The sequence below is a fragment of the Marmota monax genome, unplaced genomic scaffold, assembly GCF_021218885.2.
Source record: "Marmota monax isolate L192 unplaced genomic scaffold, Marmota_monax_Labrador192_F-V1.1 WCK01_AAM20220418_F8-fsc00398, whole genome shotgun sequence".
In the NCBI taxonomy this organism is placed as follows: Eukaryota; Metazoa; Chordata; class Mammalia; order Rodentia; family Sciuridae; genus Marmota; species Marmota monax.
The window spans coordinates 505250-525966 of NW_026695073.1; the positions used below are offsets into that span (position 1 = coordinate 505250).

The 20717-nt window shown below is 36.5% G+C and overlaps 1 protein-coding gene and 1 long non-coding RNA gene across 10 annotated transcripts in view; one reads left to right on the plus strand and one right to left on the minus strand.

Annotated features, from left to right (window-relative positions):
* Window positions 1-20717, plus strand: part of Rasgef1b (RasGEF domain family member 1B) — a 560746-nt gene that overhangs the window by 449438 nt on the left and 90591 nt on the right. The window lies entirely within an intron of this gene.
* The window catches only part of LOC124081784 (uncharacterized), an 84805-nt gene that overhangs the window by 45334 nt on the left and 18754 nt on the right, over window positions 1-20717 (minus strand). For 4 of the 7 annotated variants that reach the window (XR_006848121.2, XR_006848122.2, XR_006848119.2 and 1 more), the window contains exons 2-4: window positions 16875-16935; window positions 13181-13398; window positions 12204-12308 (exon numbers count right to left, since the gene is read on the minus strand). This is a non-coding gene — a long non-coding RNA (uncharacterized LOC124081784). The remainder of the gene's footprint in view (window positions 1-12203; window positions 12309-13180; window positions 13399-16874; window positions 16936-20717) is intronic. The other 3 variants (XR_009225268.1, XR_006848120.2, XR_009225269.1) reach the window with 2 other exon arrangements.

The window sequence follows — 20717 nt, forward strand, 5'->3', positions numbered from 1 at the left end:
AAAATTCATTACCAGAAAATCCCAAGCAACCCTTCTGTCATACAGAGCTGTGATTGGTAAAGTGAGGGATAGAGCAAAAAATATTGCTATTTTGCATCATTACTAAGGAAGTTTGAAATATCAATAAGGTCAGTACAGACACCTGTCTGAAGATGAATCAATAATACGGCTTTGCTAGAATGCTGCATCTTTATATTTTTGTCAAATTCTATTCCAGACTACTTGCATCAATTCTGCTAAAACTTGTCCTTCATTAATAGTTTTCAAATGTCCTGAATATAGTGTGGCCAAGATAAAATATGCATGTCTGAGGAATTAAAACGGTTACAAGCTATCAATATAAATGTCTTCCTCATAAATGATGAATTCTAGGGAGGAAATCATTCTATTATTTCAAGAGACTTTGACTGTTCTTCTCTCTGAGTTTGACATGGATCTGTCTGAACTCCTACAAATGAAATGTACCATCCTTATTATAATAACAAGATTCATCATAGAACCTTCCAAACATCAGAATATCACTTGGAGCTGTCATAAAATAAGCTAAGTTCCACCTTTACAAGGGTTTAGGATATCAATATCAGGTTTAGTAGCTCTTTCGGCCTAGATAAAGTATTCAGTGAAAGTCTCCAGATTAACATGTTTGATGATGAATCTAAATGACCCAAGAAAAGGAACCATACAGTGTGACTGTATTAAAACATGCAAATGAATTACAGCTATAAGTGAAGGTAAACTTCACTTCGCTCTAAACTCAGATTAGCCAAGGCCAATGAGAGCCATGTAAGTGTTGCATTGTGACTGGTCTCCACCCCTCCAATTAGCAAATGGAGTCCAGAAGCAGAGTCTCCTCTGTAGTTCAATCCAAACTGAAACCTAATGCTCAAAGAGGCCATGCTACAGCCTCCCTTGACCTTGATGAGCATAGTGACTCTGCTTGCCTGACCCATCTTCTAGGTCCCTGGTCCCAGTTTCTTTCTTTCACTCTTCAGTCCTAGGTAAATTATTCCCTAATTTCTTTAGGAGCATTTTCCATTGAGCTGGGCCTTCCTTCTAGACTCTCTCACTGTTCTCATCCTGTGCTTCCAGGACAGGAAGAGAAAGAGAAACAAATATCTCAAAATCAAAGAAGATGATGTCCTGATACCCCTCAGATATGCCTTCATTTTTTTTTTTTTTTAATGGTTCTGGGTATTGAACCCAGGGGTGTTCTACTCTCCTGAGCAACATTCTCAGCCCTTTTAACTTTTTTTTTTGACATAGGACCCCACTAAGTTGCCCAGACTGGCCTCAAATTTGTGATCCTCCTTTCTCAGCCTCCCAGGTAGCTGGGATTCTAAGCCAGCTGTACTTCATACTTTGACCACTGAATCTGATCCAGATTAGACTGAGGTTTTCACCTTGTCTCAACACTGGTTTCTATCTAGCCATACTTCTCCCCTGTCTAGATAACTTTCTGAGAATGTGATATAATCTCACCTCGGTCTTTCTCCCAGGCAAAAAGTCCTATCCTAGCATAGCCAAGACTAAACCTGTATGAAATCTAGAAATGCATCCACAACACAAAGGTAAAGGATATTTTTCAAGAAAATCAGAGATCTGGAGTATTTGAGATATTTTTACAGGTGAGAGACGGCAAAAGGTAACCACTAATTCTGTTTAGGGCAAACTTGAGAAGGTGGGTCAAAATCCATTTCAAAATCCATTATATTGTGCATCAGGAATGTATTCTACAAGTCACATCACATGGAATTAGTTGATCTTTATTGCTCTCCAAATATAAAATCTATGAATGGGAAGTATTCAGTGGGTAGAGAGGAATAAATCTCAAAATTTTTTTCAGTATTAGCTGCTAAACAATTTTATTGGTTTGAATGCCAAAAGAAGTTGATTCTACTTATAGTTTGTCAATAATAAGAAAAATAATTTACTCCAATGACTTTTGCAAAATTTGGGTGAATATTTTTATTACCATAGTTAGCATTGCCAAAACTGCAATTGAACATACAAAATGGCTTTTTCACAGAAAATCTTCTACCTCATCCTTCAAGGAGTCTAGGAAAATCTCTTAGGGAGGCAGTTCACAGGAAGAATGAATGGTCATTTTAATCATCAGTAAAGACAAACTGTGCAAAGTTGCCAACAGATACACATTATTATCTAAGAAAATTAGAGTTTACAAGTAGGGTCTGGCAGGTATGGTAGTGGAGGCCTGTAATCCCAGTGGCTCAGGAGGCTGAGGCAGGATGATCACAAATTGAAAGGTAGCCTCAACAACTTAGCAAGGCCCTAAGCAACTCCCCATCTCATAAAAAAAGGGGGTTGGAGAAGTGTCTCAGTGATTAAGCGCCCCTGCATTCAATCCCTGATACAAAGCAAGACAAAACAAAATTCAAGAAGGATCTCTGCTATTTATGCTTTATTTGAATTTTTGAAAAATATATTTTATTTGAAGATATCATTGGTGCTGCGCTCTGGAAGTGGTATAATTGAAAGCAATGGTCTTTAAGCGTCCCAATGCATGAGAATCACATATAGAACTGCTGGTAAGTGTGGACATCTAGGTCCTGAGAGATTCTGGTTCAGTATGTTTGGAGTGAGGCCCCATAATCTGCCTTCAGAATTAGCACCCTGGTGATTTTGATGTTGGTTCCATGAAACACTATTTGAAAACCTGAGGAAAGAACTTGAATTTTGAAAATAGGTAAAAGCATAAAAATCCTACTTTAGCCATTTATTTGTCTACAGCCTTAGGAAAATCATTGCACTCTCTAGGTTTCAGTTTGTTCTCTGTAAAACGAGGATCTAATAGTCTCATAGCATTTTTGAAAGTATAGAAATCTGTATAGAAAACATACAAAGCACATAGACAGTGCTTTTCTACCAAAGACTTTTGGTGGGTTATATAAAAAATCTAAGGATGAGACTTGGAAGAAACTCTTAAGTCCACTATTAAGACATAACTATGTAATGTATTTCTCCATTTGGAGAGTGAAAGGGTACTACTAACAAGTATGCTGAGGGCAACCGGTGTAAGCCCAGGGCTACATAGGCACCTTAGTTACTAATGAGATAAAAGACCACATATTTGCACTATGTAAATACATAGGTCTAAAACTGAGAGAGTGGATGTGGTCTTCACAGCTGACTTTGCAAAAGCTTTAAAACCACTTTTGGTCAAGTCCTTGCAGTGAAGATTGTTCCCTAATACATTTTTACTGTCTGCAATGCTTAGTATTAGGACCATATGCTGAATGAACACAGTAGGTTCCTCAAAAGTAATTTTGAGCGACTAAATAGATAATCATCAGTAATTTATTTTATGTAGTAATTCAATTGTTCAAAAATAAAATATTTTCTAAATCAACAACTCCCATTTTTTGGTAGTGTCTAAAATTTCCAAAGTATCCCTATGAAGAGGATTATAGCACAATACTGATCAAAGTCCTCTATCTTCTGGGTTTTTTTTTTTTTGGGGGCGGGGGGTATTTTTCTTCTTCTCTATGAATCTCTGAATGCAGATCAACTGACATCTTCATATACCCAAGGGTGATATTTACACAATAAGAGGTGGTTGGCCTTTCCTTTTACCAAATATATGTTAGTAGTCGTGATGAGAGAGAGAGAGAGAGAGAGAGAGAGAGAGAGAGAGAGAGAGAGAGAGAGAAAATAAAGGACTTCCTAGGTCTTCTAATAATCTTGAAGCTGAAATCATCTAACATATAGAGAAAATGAAATATCAAGAAACATTGATTTGAGGATATTTATTGTGTAAAAGTTTGTATTAGAAAAATACCAGAAACAATTAACAAGGGTGGAATTAGTTAAATAAGTCATGGTAGTAGTACTTAAAATGTGGTTCCTAGACCTCTAGGCTTAATTGCATGGAGATCAAAGCTATTTTCCTAATAATACCAAGACTTTATTCACCTTTTTCATTGTTTCAACATTTGCACAGATAGTGCAAAAGTGTGGTGGGTAAGACTGCAAGAATCAAGGCAATGACATCACACAGAGAGTCGGCATTAAATTCTTCACCACCACACTGTTTCATTTATTTTAAAAAGCCAGTGTTACTTAAGAATGTCCTTGATGAAGCAGTCCAGATGACCAATTCATTCAATCTTGGCCCTGGAATACTTGTCTTTTAATATTCTATGCAACAAAATGAGAAGCATGCAGAAAGCATTTCCGTTATATGCTGAGCTGCGGGGGTTATCTCAAGAAAAAGCACTTTAGGCAGTTGTTTTTGTTGCCGTGGAACTCTAATGGAACAACATTTTTCTTGAAGAAAAAAATGACTGACAGACAAACTACAGTTATTCAGAATTGAGTATATGGCAGATACCCAAAAATAGATGAAATGAATATGTTATTTCAAGGAAAACAAAGGACCACATTTCTTGACAATGGTAAAATTTGAGCTTTCAAGGGAAAGTTCAAGTTTTGGAAAGCTTATGTCTGCCCTCATGATCTTGACAAGATCCCAGTATTTGAAAACTTTCTGGGAAGATTAATGACAATACTAATGAATATAATTTTGTTCTACAATATAATAAAATATATCTCGGTTGAGATATGCATATACCTCAGTGAAGACTCTTTTTCAAATGACTAATGCATGATGGTATAAAATCATGCATGGGTACATGCTTCATTCAAACAGTAAGATAGACCAACAGATTTTAATATAACAAAATAGGAAAAGTCTATTGATGTGGTTTCAGACTCTATGTTGCAACTAACCTTAAGAAATTACCACTTTGGCCATATTTGGTAGTGCACACCTATAATCTCAGCAACTCCAGAGACTGAGGTAGGAGGATCACAAGTTTGAGGCAAGGCTTAGCATTGTAGTGAGACCCTGTCTCAAAATTAGATTTTATTTATTTATTTTTGCTCTTTTTAGTTATACATGACAGCAGAGTATGTTTTGACATATTTATACAAACATGGAGTATATCTTATTCTAATTAGGATCCAAGTTTTGTGGTTGTACATGATGTGGCGATTCACTGTGGTGTATTCACATATGTACATGGGAAGGTTATGTCAGTCACTCCACTGTCTTTCCTATTCCTGTTCCCCCTCTCCCTTCCCTTCATTCCCCTCTGTTTAATCTACTGAACTTCTATTCTTTCCCTTCTCTCTTATTGTCTGTTAGAATCCACATATCAGAGAGAACATTTAAAATGTTCTTTCTGGCTCTTGTCAAGTTCATGGCTTTGGGGGATTGGCTTATTACTTAGCATGACACTCCAGATCCATCCATTTACTAGCAAATGTCATAAGTTCATCCTTTTTATGACTGAGTAGTATTCCACTGTGTATATAGACCATCTTTTATTTATACTTTCATCTGTTGAAGGGCACTTAGGTTTGTTCCAGAGCTTAGCTATTATAAATTGATCTGCTATAAATGTTGATTTCCTTTCCCATTTATTGATTTTTTTTTTTTAACTTTTTGCTTTTTGGTGTTAAGGTTTTTTTTGTTGTTGTTTTGTTTTGGTTCTTTATATAGTCTGGAGATTAATGCTCTGAGGTGCATAAGTTTTAGAAAAGAGGGCTGGGTACATAGCCAGATTACATGTAGAGTGCTCAGCATGTATGAGGCCTTGGGTTCAATCCCCAGAACAATGAAAGAGAAAGAGAGAAAGAGAAAAGCATTTACAATTATCTGAAAAGATTATTAAAATACTCCTTTTTCCCCAACAACATAGCTATGTGAAACCAGATTTTCTGTGTATATTTCAACCAAAACAATATTTTGTAACAGATTGCATTAAAAAGCAAATATGAGAATCCATTTGTGTCCAATTAGGCCAAACATTATAAAGAGATCTGCAAATTTTATAAAGCAATGCCAATTTTTTTTCTCATTAAATCTTTTTATCTTTGAAAATATAATTGATTTTAAGTTTCACAAAATATGTTGTTTATGTTAATGTGAAATGGGCTTATAAATTGATTAAAAGGATATAATTAAAATATATTTTATTTTAAACATATTTGGGGATTAATTTCTAATTAAAGAATTGTTTGAGGTCTGCAGTTATTTTTAAGAATGTAAAGCTTCTAAAGTTCAAAAAGTCTTTGAATTGCTCAGATATGATAAATTAAATAAAATGGAACTAATGTAGCAGTGGAAAAGAACAATGTAGATTTTTGATGCTGATCTAGAATTTACTCCATTTTATATTAAGTGAATGAAACAAGTTGCATTATAATATGTATAGTATGCTTCCATTTATTTATTTATTTTTGTTCTTTTAGTTATACATGACAGTAGAGTATGTTTTGACATATTTATACAAACATACAAATATATTCCAAATAAAGGGATGAATAAATATAGAAAGATAGAATTATGTATATACACATATGTTATTATTGATGTATCTATACAGATCCATGTTATGATTATGAATTCATTTTGGTTGCATCTGAGAAAGTGGCTTAGAATCTGGGTAGATGGGAGAACAACTTTCTATCATTTGGGGTATTTTTTTAATTTTTAATTTAATTTTTTACACAAGTGGAGCAGAACTTTCCATTTCTCTGGTTGTACAAGATGTAGATTCACACCATTCCTGCAGTCATACCCTGTACTTAGGGTAATAGTGTCCCTCTCATTCAAACATCTTTCCCACCACCTCCTGCCCACCTCAACCTCCTCTGGCTGCCCAATCCAAAGTTCCTCTATTCTTCCCTCCCCCTCGTTATTCTATATCATTTTATATTTAAAAATTTTTACTATGGATTTATTTTATTAAGAAAATTAATAGTTTTTAAAATGCAAAAATCATTCACAGAGTGACAGACTTTTAAATATTAGGTAAAAGTACTCAATAGGACAGAACTGAACATAGACCCTTAGGAATATTAACCACTGAGTTTTCCAACTTTGGCTCATTATTTATTATAAAAAATTATCTTCTTTTAAGTTAATAAGAGCTTCTCATTTTAACTTTAGCCCTAGCAAGGAAGTACTTTTTGTCCTGCCTCCTAACTTTCTGCAAACATTTATTTTTCATTAGTATTAAGCAATTTTACTGGCAGTGCTTATTTTTGTTAAAGTGCAATGGCAAAACTTCACAGGCAGGAAATGTCCTTTCTTCTTGCTGGGTTCAGTTTATTGGAAAAGGAAAAGAAAGACAAACAGAACACGAAGGACAGAAAAGATAAGGATCATGGGCAGAAACTACCTAAAGGAACAAGGGGGAAAAGACTGAGATGGGGAGGGGGATGGGTGGCGGTGGGAGGGGCGTGCGGCAGGTGCGGGCCAATGGGAAAGGGTGCAGAGGGGCTGGGAAAGTGCCCCGGGAGTGCAGGAGGCTGAGTTGGTACAGCAGAGAGCAGGCGGCGAAAGGGGAAAGAAAAATAGAAATTGGAACAAGGGGAACAGTGTGGAAAACAAAAAAATCAGTCTGCTGAAGAGAAAGAGCCTCCTCAGCAATAACTGAGGGATTGCTGACCTTGTCTCCAAGAGCAATGGAATGACAATCTGTCTACAGAAATTCAGTGGAAATTGACACTTTGACAAGAGGACACTGAGGACATTTTGGCTTGGATGGGACATTTCCTTTTTATATTTAGGTCCTGTGTAGTTTCCAGGCACAAATGATGGGTCTCCCCAATTCTCTGTCCCTGTACTCCATCTGGAAAGCTGACAGTACAGAGAAGGGGACAGCGGACTGTGATGGATGGGCAAAGAACAGAAATGGAGAAAGAAACTGCTGTGATCCCTTATCCATCTAGGAGGAGGAAGAGAGGGGGCGCTGAAAGAGGCCTTTATCTCTTAGCCATGCAGCTGGAGACTGGGTGTCTGTCTCTCCAGCTGAGCATCAGCTCAGCCACTTCTGACCCAGACAGTCCCTGGCAAACAGCGCTCCACCCACCAGCCCTGGACCATGGCCAAGGAGCTGTGGGAGGCGACGAGTAAGCAGAACAACCTCCAGACTTATTAGGGAAATGGAAATTTTGAGAGGGAAGGGTAAAAGGGGATTGGCATTAGCAAAAGTGAAACTTTCACAGAAGAAAAACTTAAGGAACAAGGGTAGGAAGAAGGGCACTTAAACCGGTCAAGAATAACCCCAACTGGGGTTGGGGTTGTAGCTCAGTGGTAGAGTGAATGCCTCCCATGTGTAAGACACTGGCTTCAATTCTCAGCACCACATATAAATAAATAAAGGTTCATTGACAACCAACTGGATTTTGTTAAGTTTGTTTCTGATTTGTTTTCTGCAATAATAGAGATTTCGGGGGTTCTGTGTCAGCAGTTAGTCAGTATTGTTTTCAACTCCCAGATGCTAGGTCCCCCAATTTTAACTTTTAAGATTAAGCTCTGCAACCAGATAATTCTTAACCATGATCTGCTCTTTGCCATAAAGAATACACCAGCAAGTTCCACAAGGCAGCAACAGCACTAGATGTACAGAAACAATGCAAGATATTTATTAGCCAACAGTGGATACTGGGATGAATATCCATGGAAAACAAGAATAGGACAATTCAGTTACAATCTTGTCTTTAACTGTCTGTGTGGTATGAGTCTATGGCAGAACTATTAATGGAATAGCCCTAATGTTGGCCTAATACTTGCAAAGAAGCAACTGTTTCCAAGTGATGAGAAAAGTGAGCAAAAGCTTAAAAAATTACAATAAAAATAAGTTGTTCTGAAACATCTGGGGATGAGTCATCCAATAACTTGATAACTTTATCCCTTGAAGACTAGAATATTTTTATTATTTCACTTGGAAATTGTATTAAATAACATGTTTTGCTTTCTTAAAAAAGTACACTCTAGTTGTATCCTTGCCTTTCCTTTATTACTGAGTTTTAACTATTGTTAAAATTAAGTTATGGTCTCTGCAGTTCCACAGTGATAAGCTGGGTCCTGGCTCTGAACTTGCTTGCTCCCATGCGCAATTCCTAGATCAACTGGATGTTTAAAAGTTTTCTCTTGAATTTTCTTCTTACACTTTTCTGTCCCTTGTCACCACATTATCAGCAGCTGCTCTACCCACCTAAACTCTCCTTCTAATTTGTCTCTAATCTACTAAGGATTTAGAAGTCAAATAGCTGTGTGAACAAAAGTTTGTATGAGGCAACAGGAAATGGAGCTGAGTTAGTACATAAGCAGGACACCTGACCTTCAGTGTGTCGAATTGGTCGGTCTGTTGGTTTTAGGGGGTGAACTTTGTAACATCATTTGGATGCTTACAACCATTTTTGTTTTATTTTATATTCTCATCTATAATCTTGTTAATCAAAACTGTCAGGTACATTCAGGAAAAATGAAGTGATTTCAACATAAATTAAGAAAATTCTAGCCAATTGTTAAAATGTTATTGCCTATAAACAAGATAGAGTAAATATCTATGGGAAGGAAGGGTAAATCCTCCCCCCATATCAAAACACATTTATTACTAATTCACAGTGATTTTATAAGACCTTAAAAATAAAGAAAACAGAAAACACACACACACACACCCCTCCAAAATTTCACCAAAGATTCCCCCTATTAATATTAAGATTTTTCAGGAACCACTATTAAGATGACTGCTGATTTTCTTTAAAGAAGAGTAATGAGAAAGAAGAACTATAGAACTCTAATGACTAATTTCACATATGTAAGTTTATAATCTCTCTGTTCAATATATCAAAAATATATTTTATTAATTTTCACTAACAGTTAAATTATTGCATAATGATTGAAGGAGTGAACTTTGATGTGCATCTTTATCATTATTGTATATATTTTGGTATTTTGAATATAATTATTCCATTATCAGATTGCTTTAATTTTTTTCAAATATTTTATTTTGTCAGTTTTAACCATGCTATTCAAGATAAATTCTTTTTTTTTCTAACAAAACATATTTTACTGAGCTATGAACTGAAAAACAGAATTCATTTGGATAGAGAGTTTCTTGACAGCCAACTCTGTGAAAACACACTAATCAAAGACATCTGAGGCTGTTTGCTCCCTCACATGTCAGAAAGTATTTTCTGTCTTGCTCATCTTGCTTATTTTAAATTCTGTCTTCCTTTTCTCATTCAAAATAATGATTTTTTTGAAGGCCACTCCCTTTCTAAATCTCCTATATTCTCCAACTTATAAATAGAGCACTTTAATTTCTTTTAAAGTATCAGTGACTCAGTCCTACACTTAAACCAGGTGCTCTGTGTTGCCCTTGGTAACAGGAGAGGATATTACTTTTCAGTACTCAAATGGATAGAGAAAATTACTGTGTAGAATGTCCACATGGAGGAAATCTGCTCACTACTAATATTTCTCACAAACATCTTGAGAAAGAAAACACAGCTTTTCCCCCCACTCTGCTCTAGAGTATGCCGAACAATTGCAAGGAATTTAAAACAAGAGTAAATAATTCATAAAATTAATTAGAATTTATTAGTTCTAACCCTCTACCATAAATTCTACTAAGAGGAGATACATATAAACTTAGACTTATAAACTCAATAATAGATTTAAAGTATCTTAGTCAGGTATGAGGCCTATCCCAAAGATTTAAAGTCTCCCTGAGAAAGGGTCTAAGTGCAGTTAATTAAATTAATGTAACCCATCTTCTATGGGACATTTTAGTCACCTCCCATCTGCCAGTCATGGACTTTCTGACTTTGGGATAGAATCTGACTTGCCTAGGATTTAGTTTCTTCATTTATCAAAGGAAATGGCTGCATGAAGAGATCCCAGAGAATCACAGGGCCCTACACCTGGACAGAATCTCAAAGCGAGTCAGAAGAATGTTGATCTGAAAAGCTGAGGGCCACGGATATCCTCTGGTTAAGCCACTGATTCCCCTACCTACAGTGGTTATAGTGGAAAAAAAACTTTCCCACTTTCATTATCACAGCTGCTGGTTTCATTTCCCCCTTTGTAGGAACCCCCTGCTCTGACGTACAGGAAGGATGCTTGAAATAGAAGTGAAAGAAGAAGCTCAGACAGTCAGTGTAGGAAACATGGAATGAGACGATAGGCCAGCAAGGGGGCCTGACTGTTTATCATTCTGAGCAATTTGGAAGGAAAGATATTTAACAATCTCCACTTCCTCAATGACACTTTCCTTTAGTGAGTGTTCTACCTAAAAGATATTAAAACATTTGAGTCAAAATTTCAAAGTAGAACCTCCCCAGGGATTTTCTTACAAAACAAATTGTATCACCAACTGTCAGAAGTCAATTAATTTTTTGCTATAAATTTCTATTGATTTATTCGTTAAATTAGATATTCAGGGGGCATCAAATAAGAACACTCTTGAACCTAGATAATAGACAGCCCCTGTAGATAGAACAGATTCACAAAAGATTATTTATAAGGGTTCAAGCCCATCCAAAGTATAGGCCAAGTATCCTTTATTCAAAATGCTTGGGAACAGAAATGTTTTAGTTTTGAATTTTGGAATATTTTGATATACATAATAAAATATTCTCACAATGGGACCTGCATTTAAACACAGAATTCATTTATGTCTCCTTTACACCTTATACTCATAGACTGAAGATAATTTTATACAATATTTTTAATGTGCTTGTATTTGACCACAACCTGTCACACACTTGTGGTATCATGTTGGTGATCAAAGAATTCAACATTTAGGAGTTTGGAATTTTGGATTAGGGATGCTCAACTTATTCCCCTTTATTTTGCCAGAATGTGTTTGGTGTGGTAACGGACCAAATCGTTCATGAGGACCAAAGACACTGCTCAATTACTGTATTTTAGTTTACATTACTTTATCTGTTCAAATACTACTGCTCAAAATTCAGTATCTCTCTATGTTTTTGCTCCCTCTAAAAGCTATTTGCAATAGCCACAGCCACCTCCAAAGCAGGCTCTAGAATGGCATTTTTGCATCTCTTTTTGACCACAACCCGCAATGGAAATACAATTTAAACCACAAACCAGTACTCCCATGTGTGAATATCTGCATGTATATACATAAGTAAATACATCCGAAATGATGTCTCAGGAAATGATGCTCTCACTCTATGGGATACTGAGAGTTTCTATTTTAGTTTGTGTTACTTTATTTGCTCAAACACTATGGTGACTCATTGTATTGATTGTTCAATCCACAAATAAGTTTTAGTCTACACTTTGAAAAGCATTGGCCTGGATCAATTATAATTATGATGATAAATACAATAGCAATTAATAGTATAATAAAAGCTTTCACCAATAAATCCCTGAGGACTCTGAGCCTTCTTTGGAAGAGTCAATTATGAAGATAGACGTGGAGCAGGAGATGTGGAGGAATTATCTTCCAGTACACGAGAATTTTCTGAAACGACAATTAATGAAACAAGTGACAACCACTTTGGACACTCTTTGTCCTAGTCCATCTCTGCTCCTTATTCATCTAAATAATGTGACGCTGGATGTTTGACAGATCTGCCTGTATATATACTCTGAGCTTAACTGTATTTGAGAGTTAGAAGAAAATTCAAATGTACAACATATCATTATGTTATGAGCTGCTAAGAAAGAAAAAATTATGATTGTAAAGTACCATCAGTTATAGGACATTGAACAGAGATGTTAAAATGTGAAAAAGCATACATTATAAAATCAACCCTGAACTAATCACTCTCTTGGGCTCATGGAAGAAGTGTCTAGGATTGTGATTTACTTGTATTTGAAGTTTCATTCTAAATTTGAAAAAGTATCCTCAGTGATAATCCTGGTTGTACCTGCTTGTGTTACAGTTGAAGAATCTGATACCCAGAGAGCTGATGTGACTTGTCCCAGATAATATACAAAAGTAGAGACAAAAAAGGTTTAAAAAGAGAAGATCTACGTTGTTAGACTGGAAAGGAGGAATCGTAGCCCATCGAAAATCAAGGCTAGAACCCAAACCTCTGGTCTATTTATTCTCTCTCCTCAGGTTTTGATACAGAATTGGCTACTTCAGAGACAAGGTCATCAAAAGGGGATCATCGGTCCCTTTTACTTTTGAATCCAGTATCTCCATTCTGTGGGGAGACATAAATCACTACCAAAAAATTTTTCCTCAAACATCATTTTAATAAGAATTTTCCCCTTCTCAAGAACTTTGGAGTGGCCTGGATTGAAAACGATTATTTACATCCTGCCAAGGGATAGGGATCTTCCAGCATTATCATAACTTATTTACTTATTGTGGTTTACACTCACCTACTTCCTGTAAAGAGAGTTGGATCAGCCTTCACCTTCTCAAGTCACTCATATTGAATAATTTTCATTAGTGTCTCACTGATTCTGACACAGTCCTAATCCATTGCTCAAATACCTCCAGCATGCACGTGCAGTGTGAGGCTTCTTAGTTCCATTACCCTATAAGGGCTCCTTGGTGCCAGTTCTCTTTTTCTTTTTGAATCCAACATTTATCCTCTCTGGAAAACATTCTTTAATTAGCATTGTTATGTTTTCATTTTTTACTCAGCAACTTGCTTAAAAGATGTTTTCTAACTGATTTCAACTTCTCCATATGGTGTTCTCTTACGGGTGCCACTTTTGCACCACCCCTAACTCCAGGGATGATTCTCAGACTGAAATGTCCCCTGACTCATGTGGCTGGTCCTCAAGGAGCTAGCCACTCAGAGAGAAGGAATGTTCAAATACACACCCCACCACCCCACCACCGCCACCACCACCGTCAGGATACAGGAAGGAACACACAAGCAAAAGAGCAAAGCTGTGTTCATGGTTCGTGAAGGGCTGGTTCACCACCTGATGAATAGCTGCAGCAGAATATCTGGCTAATTTATAGACTCTGTCCTACCTATCCACCACTCACTATCTGCATTTTACACAACCATGTTTATTTCCTATTCCTTGGAGATGCTTTGTCACTGCTGTGTCTTTATTTCTAACCTTCTTAGTGTAAAACCCCCCTCACCACCTTCTTTACCTGTACCACACTCGTCCTTTCCAAAATCTCTGGGGAAAAGCAATTCTTACCCCTACCCTTGCTGAGTAGCCACGAGCCACAAGTGACTGTGGTCCACCTGAGGGCTTTCCATGGTATCATTATTCAACACCCATCTCTCTTCTCCACAAGCCTGAGAAACACTGATAGAAGGTGTCAAGAATACTTTAGCCCCTGGAATGGGGCAGGCAAATATAATTTGGAGTTACTTCATCTCATTCCAAGAAAATACATTTCAGAGAAATTCTATAGCCACCACTGGCAAGAACTACATTGTGGGGTTAGTGAGCAAACAGAACCACAGTATTCCTCCTAGATATTAGAGGATATTCTTAGAGTCAGGTTGCTCTTTAGAGTTCACCTTTGATGGGGAAGCTGTCCTATAGGCTTGTTAGCAACATCTTAGGGAAAAAAAAATCTCACTTTTTAAAAGGTTAGAGCCAGCTGGACTTCTCTTTCAAAGACTCATCAGGTAGCCTTGGAAATGCTGTCTCTCTTTTTAACACTGCTGCCGTTTTTTCACTGATGTAATATTGTGTAGGTTGGGTAACTCATCTTATTTTTGAGTTGCTTATTTTTCATTTTTCTTTATCCCTTAAAATTGGTCATGTAACTCTCAGCTTTAATAAAGTTCTGGTAATTCATTTCAGTTTACTTTATTCTCTACTATGGCTACCACCCTTTTGACAATGTTTTCAAAGCTGGGATTGTCTTAATGAAGGAGAAGACAATCAAGAATTATTTCCAGTGACCCAATGGAAAACTGAAATATTGGTTAATTTGTATTCTGGGATTGATAATCTTAGAGACATTCCTGTTACCTTGAACCACATAAGAATCTGGACCATTGGTGGAGTTCACATATGAGTCCTATCAGAGGGCCTCTTTGTCCAGCTTTGCTAGAGGTCAGGAAGTTTAGCCTAGATATAGAATGGGCTCTGGAGTCATATAAACATCTGTGGAATGTCACGTAGGTTGTATGGATGATGCAAGAGGCAAGGGGCATCTGAGTCACACAAAGCCTTTGCTGTTTGCGATGTGAATATCCACATGAGTATTGGGCAGTTTACTTTACCTCTGTCCCTTAGTTACAGCATCTGTAAAATGGGGTGTAAAACACTTGCCTCATAATGTTGTGAAACATATATGTGAAAGACTCACATGTATTTAATGTCCAGTACATATTAAATGCCAAAAAATGTTGGTTATTACTAGTGTTGCCACTTCTAGGCTATTTTACAAAATTATTAAAATATTGAATAATTTTCATTAGTGTCTCACTTTATTCAAAGATTTAAATTTGAAAAACATAATCAATAGCCCCTGGGGCTTCAACCCCAGTGTTGACATTGTAGAATTAGGATTTCTTATGTAACTTGTTTCATTTTGTTTGATGTTCATTTAGGATTTACTGCTGGCTTAGCCTGTTCCAGACACTGGTATTATTACAAAGTTGAATCACACATGGATCCAGAGAATTGGTTCTGATATTCAACAAAGTTCCTGTATGTAGCATCCTTTGTAAAGCACTCTCCTGGTTCCTCTTGGCTGAATCAATTATTTTTGAAAACTTTATTGATTTAAGAAAAACCTGAACTGGAGAGACAATATCATTAAATGACTCATAAATCTAAGGGGAGGCTTCAGAATTATTCTGTTCATGATATATAGGAAGATAGATCTTTTAGTTACAAAGTCAACAAAAGAATAGGATTTCTTCCAAATATATAAATATATGGTAGATATATATATATATATATATATATATATATATATATATATATATATACCAAGATCATGAGGGTTACCTTCAGGTTATGCTTCTAGATTCAAGGTTGGAAGCAGATTCTGAAAGCATTGGAAAATTGCTTACTATTTAAGTAAAAAGATAGGTTACAAAAATAAGACAATCTACATATATAAATATTAAAATGTGAAGAGGGGGTGGTGGGATTGCAGGTAGATTTTCTTTTATGTATGATTATTTCTAACTTTAAAACAATAAATATATGTGGTTACTTAATGCAAAATATAGGTAGTAATATATAATATAAATATATATTTGTATAGTAATAAGATAAAAGTCACATAAAAAGAAAGTGAATGTACTTCCATATTCTTTAAAAAAAGTTCAGGGACATTTATGTCCATTTTATCACCTGGTATTAAATTATTTTAACAATTGATATAACTGTGAAATGAGAAGTGGATTATATTAAAGTATCTGGGCTGATATCCCCTTAGAAACTACAGTGTTTGGGGCAATACTCATCATACCTGGGAAAACAAGCTATACTTCTGAACATTTATTTTCAGGCCATCTGGATAAGGGCATCTTATACAGAATATTTTCAAGGGTATTCTTGGCTGCATTACTGATACTCACACATATCCTTCAATACTTCAATAAAAACAGTGGTTAAAAAAACAGTGTTGCTTGTTTATTTAAATTATAATCCTATAATTTAAAAAATAAGAGTCTAGGGGCTGGAGTTGTGGCTCAGCAGTACAACGCTTGCCTAGCACATACGAAGCACTGGGTTTGATCTGCAGCAATGCATTAAAAATAAATAAATAAGGGTATTGTGTCCAACTATGACTAAAAAAATTTTTTAAAAAATAAGAGTCTGCTTGCCATTGCAAGGGTGTGGCATACAGCCTCTTGGTAAAGAACTGGTTTGTCCTACTAATAAGTCCGCAGAGCTTATTCTAAACCCAAAGGACTAAAAAGAACTTAGAGGGAAAAAAGAATTTTACCAAAGTAATATATTCATAAAAATTCAGAATGAACACGTGAAGTTGAAATTTTCACACACATACACATACACACACACACACACACACACACAGAGTAAGATTGTATTTGCCTTGGGAAGCTAAAATCTTAGTAATTAGAATTCAGAAAACAACTGACAGAAAGTCTTGCTAAATAATGCTTACCACCAAGGAACAAAGCGTGCTAAACATCCATCCACAGGATCACACAGAACTCAGCTTCTTCCTAAACCAGGAAGGGTGAAGCTAGTCAAATAATAATGAAGGCTTTGGGTTTTAAAGTTTGGTATAGATTTCAGGTGGCAGGATAAGAAGTCTCTTTCCCAAAATGAAGTCAAGCAATGTTGAAGGTGAACTCTGTTGGTGAAAAGCCATTAGACATTGAACTTTCAGTTATTCTTCAATTGAACTAGAACTGCAAGTTTGAGAAAGAAAACAGGTAACTGCCTTTAGCCGGACATCCAATATTTCTATACCTGCAGGTGGGTGGGCCTCATCTCCTGTCAATTAGGAGCTTCTGTGGGGCACAGGGCTCTGAGGGAGAAGCATGTGTGATGGAAAGTGGGGCTGCCAGGGCGGTATGTTTCTTTATTCATTTTTGTATGCTGCTCCTTCCAGGTCTGGGTATTTCATGACAGAGGAAGTAGAGTGTAGATTAATTACAAAGTTCTTTAATAAAGTTTTGTAATTAGTCTCTACCTTTTCCTGCCTCTCTAAAGACTGCTTGTCTTGATTGACAAATTGTATGTTCTGTCCGTCATTGATCTCTCATTGATCTTTCTTAGTTATTAATTCTTGTTTATCCAGAAATCCATGGATAAGCGGACCCCACCACTAGGCGTTTCAAGCAGTGACAGGTAGTGACAGTTCTCATCTTCTGTTTGTGAACTTTTCAGGGAGGGGACATAAGAGGAAACTCCAAATTGTTAAATGCACAGATGAATAAAGGATGATTTCTCCTGTTCTAGCAATTCCATTCTAACAGAGTAAAGTGAAGTTCTCTACTATTGTTACAGGTAGTAGATATAATTTTGTGGAAAATTTGTTGGAGCAGACATGGTGAAACTAAATTATGGGACTTCATCTAGGTAGCTAGTCATTCTGGACCTATAATGCCAGAAATTTTATTTTAAAAAGAAACTGTCATGTCTCTCCAGGTACCTTATTATATTCAGTTCCATTACCTGGAACTGAAAAGTGCAAAATCTTTCCCAAATATTTTTCAATCAACTAGTGTCTCATCTCCTACCTAGAAATGTGACAACTTGATTATTATAAAATTCGAACTTGACCCCTCTTTGGGTCTAGTATTCCCATGCTTTTTGTGTATTCTTTCACCCGTTTAATAAATCTGGCCTTCATAAAAAAGAAATGTTAATATATATTATCAATATATAACTATCTCACTGTGTGATTTTTGTTTTAAGGGTAGCTTCGGGATTGTCAAAGAAATATTTATTGAGAATCTGTTAATTGCTGGATAGTGGGGAATTCTGATTTCAAGGCATTTAAAATCTACTGGGGGAGACAGACAAGAGACAGTAAGACTTCAAAAGAGGTAAATGTGAACTTCAAGTATAAGGGTAATATGCTACAGTAAATTTAGTAGCATATCAGTTCCTTTTTTTTTTTTTTTTTTTAGACATAAAATGTTTCATTAGCCTCAAGGCCCATGAGATCTGAGGCTGAAATAATGGCATTAGGACCAGGATATCTCCCCTCCAGATCTCAGCTTTGCTTTCTTTGTGATGTATCCACCCCCTCTCCACTGCCCTGCCCTTGACTGCCAATTGAGCCCAGGGCCTTATGTATACTCCACTTAGCTATGTTCACAGTCCTTATGTTATTTTATTCTGAGACAAGTTCTCACTAAGTTGTTTAGACTGGCCTCCAACTTGGAATCCTCCTGCCTCAGCCTCCCAAGTGACTGGGTTTGCAGGCATGTGCCAGCATGATGATGTCTTCCTTAGGTAGCAGATTGTTTCCAACAGCTATAAGCTTACTCTCACCAAAACTCATTAGTTCCTGAAGAAGTCCCAGGACTGGCTTTGATTAACCTTTCTTGTGTCCTGTGTCCACTTCCATTGCAAGCACTGCGGTGCCCATGATATACCAAATTTGTCAATTTCCTTGTCTTCTGGACTCAGGTAGGGATAATTGAGTCTCCAAGGAAAAAATCAGGGAGCTACCAGATGGAGAAACTAAAGATATCCACTGTACATAATCATCCATTATATTAAACAGTATGAACTCCCATAAATATCAGGCTCAATAATTTTGTGTCCATATCAATTTCTACTTTATGCGAGGTCTATCTGTACTGTACTTGAATATTGTCTGTAAGGAGAGATTTATACTAGGTTATTAAAACATGTTCACAAAATCATTTACTGAAACTGATGTTCATCAAAAAGCTGAACAATATTCAAATATACCACTGAAAAGCTCAAGGTAGGAGCTGGCAAAGTTAAAAACAAGAGTCTGTGTCCAAATATAAGTGGGGGGAAAGAAAGCAATGTAAAAAGAAAGAAGGAACGGTGGATCAATAGATTGTGGAATCAGTGGATCACATTCCCAAATCCTTCAATCTGATCATATTTAAGGAACTCTCTCTATCAGTGGTTGTAAAGCATTGACCCACAGAGCCAGAAAAATAATATAGATCAAATGAGCTACTGACTTCCAAGTTCAGTGATTTAAAAAGGCCATACTAAAAATACTTTTCAATTTTAATTTTTATCTCAAAACTGAATAAAACCAGGAAACAAGTACATATCAAATCTTAAAAGTAATCTTTTCTTTTTTGGAGAAAAACAGTTGCTCGATTTTCTGAAACATTGGCTTGAATAATGCTTTAAACATGGCAGGTCAGTTACATAAGCAGGAAATAAATTATCAGAAAACACATAACTGTGTTTTTCCACAGGACCAAAATGTTCCAATGGTTTCCCAGTAAATGAGTTTACTTTATTAAGGATCTATTTTCATAAGCCGAAGTTCATTACTGGTCATTGCTACCATGAATATGCTATAAATAAACCCCCCAAAATAATCACATTAAACATTCACTGTAATAGAAATCTAGGCCTGGATAATCATAATACCAAAAAATTAAACCAAAGTTCTTATCTTTTATAATTTCACAAATTTTTCCAATTTAGGGACTGCCTAGTGGTTGTATTAAAAATTAGCTGTTCCTCCCTGCACCTCATGTCATTTTGTGTGTCTGTTTTAGCATTTCTGCATGTTGCATTTTTATAAAATTTGTAATACCCACCCTTTGGTGCAGAAGGATTTATGACAGGTGGCAGTAACCTGTTTATGTGTTGGCCTTTATCCCCAGACAGTGAATTTCTTGACAGGGACTAAATCTTATTTATCTTCTTATCCCCAGACGGTGTGTTTATCACTTACAGAAGTACTAAATAAATGCTGAGTAAAACAAAGCAGGAATTAATAGAGGAATTAATGGACTTTTTCATTTAAATGACTTCCTGAGCTCTTTTTTATCTTTTTCCTTCATTTCATGGGTTAAGTGCCTGAAAGATTAATTTTACATAAGTTAACCAACTCCTAGGTAGCTACTTGATGATAATTAGATTATGACTTATGCCAGGTGGGGATGACTACTGGCTGGGGCCAGGTTTGCTGCTGGAGTACGGGTATGGTTGGCATCGTCTGGCGAACTCACAGGACACCCACTGGTGTTGGATAAAAGAGAAGTTCCTAGTGAGGAAAACTCTAATTACTTTTGGGATTGGACATACATGCAGAGGTCTAGCAGATTCTTGGGACTGTTCCAAAGAAGATTTTTCCAGGAGGCAAGGGGCTGTGACATCTTCCGGAAAACACTAATTCTAAAGGAAACAGCCAAGCACGAAAGGCCAAGCCAATGACGCATTGTTCTTCCCTCACTTTGGAGGAGAGGGGACTCTGTGCACGGGCAGGGCTGCCACTTGGATTACCTCCTCTGCCAGGCGCATTAGACCCAGGGAAGGCAGAAAGATG